General features: G+C 34.4%; 1 non-coding gene across 1 annotated transcript; it reads right to left on the reverse strand.

The window, feature by feature from the left end:
- Window positions 1–1,728: 1,728 nt before the first annotated feature.
- Window positions 1,729–1,835, reverse strand: LOC142168516 (small nucleolar RNA R71). Its single transcript, XR_012698371.1, has one exon. It is a non-coding gene; the product is annotated as a small nucleolar RNA R71 (small nucleolar RNA).
- Window positions 1,836–5,913: the final 4,078 nt, after the last annotated feature.

Consider the following 5,913-nt stretch of genomic DNA (forward strand, 5'->3'; position numbering starts at 1 on the left):
AGTGAGTCAAACACAAGTGCATCATTGATGCTAAGGCTACATGCTATATTTCTCAAGTTAAAGAGCAGCAAAGACATCTTATTGTTGGCTTTGTAATAAATTCCCCCAAGATCTGCATTAAATTGTCAAAAATTCCATCAAAAAGTTGCTACACCACCACTGACCACTAATTCGCTGCCGCCTTGTCCGATCAATAAAATCCAAAACCACCACCTTATTGTTGGCTTTGTAAGGTTCCGTCGAAATAGGGTTGAGGCTTGGTGGCAGTGGGACGGTGAGTAATTAAAGAAAGGTGTTAAAATTATTATTTTTAGGATAAAAAATTAAATTTGCGACACGTGTAAATCTATGAAAGAATTAACACACAAATTTTACAACTTAACACGCTTCTTTTGAGCGTAAAATACGCTGCTCAAAATAGTGTGATTTAGACGCACTTCAAAAAGGATGAGCGTGTAAAATAATTTTTGCTATCAAAAAAATATATAATAAGGATTTGGTTCATAATTTAGATGGCATCTTATCTATTTTGCCCATATAATTTACTTGGCATACTTATGATAGATGTTCACTTGGCACTGGTTGGGTGGTTTGCTCAAAATTTCATTTTTGACGTGGACCTAAGTTCGAATCTGTACTGCAACAACTAATTTAACTTTTTACATTTTACATTCGTTTTCCATTATTCTTTTAAACAAGTCCTATCCCTCAAAATCTCCAAGCCAAATTCTCTTTTAACATATAAAACCAGAAACTTTTGCCCAGTTATCCTAGTCCGTAACTCGCTAGCAAGGGTGGCAAACGGCACGGGTCGAAAATGGGTAATGTAAAAACGGATAAATTATTCGACATGATCCATATTTAATAGAGATAAAAAACGGATTAACTAACGGATAATATGGATATCCATATTTATCGATGACTTCTTGAATATTATCACTTTTGGGAGAATTCTTAGTCTCCCAAACTTGAGAAACACCCAATCTTTCGTTACAAATGATTGATACGAACATGGGTGGATCTAGGATCCAACTCCCCTCCATTTCATAGTCTCTCCATTTCTCCAAGTTCCTACTTGGATTTGAGACACTCGTCATGGTAAAAATTAATGGATGAGATTTAATTGAATAAATTAAAATCTAAACCATAGTTAAAGTATTTATTTCCTTCTTTATTCATTCCTAAATAATATCTTTTACAATCCCATAATTATAGCTACACATTATCTAACATTCCTTCCCTCTTTCTTTCTTGTAGTAGTTTTCTTTCCATGAGTTAATTATTTTTCACTTCTACGAAATCTTCTTACATTTTTATTAAAAAAATTAAAAAAAATATTAGAAGTAAATTTCAACATTTGACAATAAAAACATTGGATTGGGCGCAACCAACTGCTGATAACTTTCCACCGCAATTGCAGTCCCTCCGATACAAGCAGAGACATTTCAGATTACCAATAACATGCTGCACTTGCTGCAAAATAAAGGGATGTTCTCCGGGTCGTACATCGAAGACCCACAACAACATCTGAAGAATTTTCTATCAATTTGTGTCACTCAAAGACAGCCGAATGTGACTTCTGAAGCAATCAGATTATTACTGTTCCCATTCTCAGTGACTGGGGAGGTTTAAACTTGGCTGAATTCGCTCCCAATAAACTCAATTGCTACTTGGGAGGAACTAGTCAAGCAGTTCTTAAACAAGTTCTATCGACCCAACAAAACTGCGAGGCAGATTGATGAGATATTGCAATTCAGGCAGAAACCGACTGAAACCTTGCAGGAAACCTGGGAGAGGTTTAAGGGTATGCTGGTGAAGTGTCCACACCATGGCATTCCAAATCAGATGCTTGGACCGAGATTCTATATGGGCTTGGCTGACGGTCTGAAGGCCAATGTAGATGCTTCAGCTGGGGTGCATTCTTGAGCAAAACATTCATAGAGTGTAATATTTTTCTTGACAAGATGGCTCAAAATTCAGGTTGGATGACGAGAGATACAACACTCACTTCAATAGTGCATTCTGTTGCTCTTGACCCAAATAATACCAATGCAGAAAACATAGCCACTCTCATGACCTAGATGAGCTTGTTGACAAAGAAAATTGACGAGATGGGTACGAAACAGGTGCATATTGTTGATACGACAAATGGAGGCCTATGCACTCCCTGCATAAATCAGTCATATGTTTGCTCGTGGAGTGGAGAGAATGATAACCAGGGCTTCAGAGAAGACAGGAATTACGTCAATAATTTTGGGGGTCAGAGGCAAGGTAGACAGCAATGGGGACCTCAAAATCAGCAGTACAGACCAACCCAGCAACAATACAATACCATTCCAGGGGAAGTACGACCACAAGGCCAAGTCGTGCCTTATCAAAGGCAGCAGGGCTACAATTAGCAGCACCAACAACAGTTGGCTTACCAACCGCCTCATCAACAGCAGGACAGTAATATGATAGAAATCAGGGGCATGCTGCAACAACTCCTTGGGACAAATGGAAAGATGCAAGAAAAGTTAGTCGCACATGATTCGGCTATTAAAGGCATTAAAACTCAATTACGCCAGTTATCTATGGCCTTGAACAATCGCCCACAAGGAATGTTACCTGCAGACACAAACATCAATCAAAAGGAGCAGAACCCAAATCAGCTAAAGGCAGTGAGTCTCAAGAATGGAAGAGATTTAGACAGAGAGCAAGAAGTTGCTCAATCTAGGAGAGATGCAGTGCCAATTACTCCAGTGAAATTAGAGACCGACGAGTCAACGGAGCTCACAGAGGATGTAATTGAATAGGCACAAGTTGACAAAGGTAAGGAGAAGGAATTTGACCAACTCCCAGAACAGGTGGTGGAAAAAGCCCCCAATAAAGAAAAGACACCAAGCAGTGGGCAGAAGCTAACTCTTGCACCATTCCCTCAAAGGTTGGCAAAGCAAAGGAAAGATGATCAATATAGAAAATTCATGGAAATGCTCAGACAAATTCAATTCAATATTCCGCTGATGGATGCTTTGAGGGAAATGCCAAGCTATGCAAAAATGATGAAGGATCTGATGTCTAGAAAATTTGACTTCCATGACCTGTCTACTGTAACTCTAACTCAAACCTGCAAGGTTTCGTTGAACTTAGAGAAATAGAGAGACTAGGAAATAGAGGGGAATTGGATCTGGTGGATCTAGCCCTTCGATAACGGGTTCATCCAAACCCACTATTTTTAAGGGAGAACATAGTATATACTTCATTTAAAACTCATTAAATTTAGTAAATACTAAATTTAAACCCGTAATTTTAAAAAAACGATGAGTTTAGTACATAAGAACTTTGTAGCTAGTATTGGCATTTAGTGGTGCCCCTATCGCCTTAAAAGCTTGGGTCCGCCTCCAGGGATGGATTTATAGGTTTGTTTATGGGGTACGTCAACCCATGATCTTTTCGCAAAATTAGGTAATTTATGTATGTAATTCTTAGAATTGGTCTAATATTATCTGTGGTGCACCCATGTTCTAAAAATCCTAGATCCGTCTCTGATAGTATATGTATAATATATGAATAATCGTATATAATTTAAATACCGACTAGAGAAAATAAAAATAAATTCGGGCTGCTATTTGGGTAAAGATCCCAAAAAAATAGCTATGAAGTGCTAAAACCTATAAGTCACTGAAAAATTGAACATACTTGCTCTGTTATTTTTGGTATTCCAGAGATAGGATTTTCTATTGTTGGTGAATACCTGTGACTTTCAACGGTCTAATTAAGAAAAGTAGATTGAAAAGCTGGATCATTCTAAGTAGACTCAAAAGTAGTATTAAAGATCTTTCTAAAAATAGATGAGCTATCCATACAATTCGATAACAATAAAAACTTACTTGCATTGGGTATTTATACTAGCTTAATTGATACATGACAAGTGTCTATCACTTAATTAGTAGTATTATATATCGTCACCTTGATTTATTTTAATCATGATAAATTAGTATAATTTAGTATAAAACACTATATACAAATAAAATTTTAGCATTTGATAACGCTGCAGACGTACGTGCTTTGTGGAGAGAAGAAGATAAAATTGGTTTCTAGCTACTAAAATTAGCACTCTTTGATTGAACGGTGGCGGGCGGCCCGACGTTAGGGTTCTTGAAGTCGTGTTGACTCTATATATGCTGTGCTGATTTCTATTCAACTACGTCTTTGTGCTTGACATGGCTGGATTTGTTTTGTTCAAGTGTCATCGTCAATGGACCGATTAAACCGATTGAATTGTACCGTGCCGAACCAATTATTAGGTTTCTTTTAATAAAATCGTAGGTTTTTATATAAATATATAATTGTCCCAATAATTAGGGTAGGTTTTTTATTTTATAAAAATAAACTAAAAAAATACCGAATCGTACCGAATAAATTTACATGGAATAAATATATTTATATATTAAATTTAAAAATAATAAAGCATCAAATTTTTCCTTGAACCTTGAAATTATGAAAACGGTTACAAGCCAATAAGTAATTGAACTCAAAATCCTAATTCCCAAACCTATTATACTACTTCTATTGAAACTAAATTATTTTCAGCATATTGACTAGCAAGACACAAGGTATTCTAGTAATTATGAGTAGCAAACTACAATATATGGAATATGTTTCCTTTCGTATGATTTAAATTTATATTTTCAAATATTTAATCTTCTATAAACTTTATTCTTATATTTCCACTCGTGCGATTTATATTTCATTTTTCCTTGTTTAGTTTCTTTTGCACTGCTGTAGAATAGTTGATAGATCTATACTCTAGCCATCTTTTATATATTCTTAATTCATCACCCTTTAAATAGAAAAAATATCTAGAGAGTTTTGCTAATTCCTATAAAAGTACGTATGTTATTGCATTATACTTCTACTAGTGACTTTTAATTGAAACTTAAAAAAATACCAAAAATTAACCGAACTGTACCGATACCGAAGAGAAACCGACATGATTGATACGGTTTTTAAAAGTCTAATATTGGTTATACATAATAGAATAACCGAAAAATTAGTATGGTATAAATTTTATAAAACAACCGGCCGAATCGAACCATTGACACCCTTAGTCATACATATATTAGTTAAACTAATTTCGTCTCAAATCGATCGCATATTTTTACAGTAATTTTGTAAAAAAATATCAGTAATACTTCGTATTTATTGAGTTAGAATTCTAAATCAAATTAGTTGGATCCTGAACTTTGCACAAAAAATTAGAAATGACGAAAAATTTAAATTAGATCAGCAAGAAAAAGGGAAACCCGTATTACAATCATTAGATTATAATACTGCTGTGAGACTGAGACCAATGCAACAAATATGTATAGTTGATCGAGAGATAAAGGAGAAATTTTATAGAAATATTTTTTGAGGCTCTTTAGACAATTGCAATTATCAATTATTTAGCGAACTAGTGAAGCTATTATATTATTCAGAATTTTTTATTTTGATATTAACCTCTTAAATTTAGATTAATACGAAAGAAACAGTTGTTTTCTTTTTTTTACTTTTTCTGATGGTTGTATTATAGATTGATGGAATACATTCTTAATTTAAAGAATTTAATAAAAAAAAATAAGATAGAGCAAGTACCATTATTTTTTATGACTTTTTGACACTTCAAATTAAAAGTATCTATCATTAAGAAAAAAATAAATCTATCTTTCTCGTTAGAATTCATCAACTTGAATCTTTTACATGGCAGGCGGCCCGTCACGGCTTTATTGTACTCGTTTGAGAAAAAAGCAAATTAAGGTTTCATGCATGTATGGGACACGTTTTAAGTAAAAAGGTGACATATAATTCCAAAAAGGTAAGCCTTTCTCCCATTTTAGATAGTAGTTATAAATAGTGGTGTACTAGTATCAAAAGGCAACACAAACTCAGAAA

Source organism: Nicotiana tabacum, chromosome 13 (genome assembly GCF_000715075.1).
Source record: "Nicotiana tabacum cultivar K326 chromosome 13, ASM71507v2, whole genome shotgun sequence".
NCBI lineage: Eukaryota > Viridiplantae > Streptophyta > Magnoliopsida > Solanales > Solanaceae > Nicotiana > Nicotiana tabacum.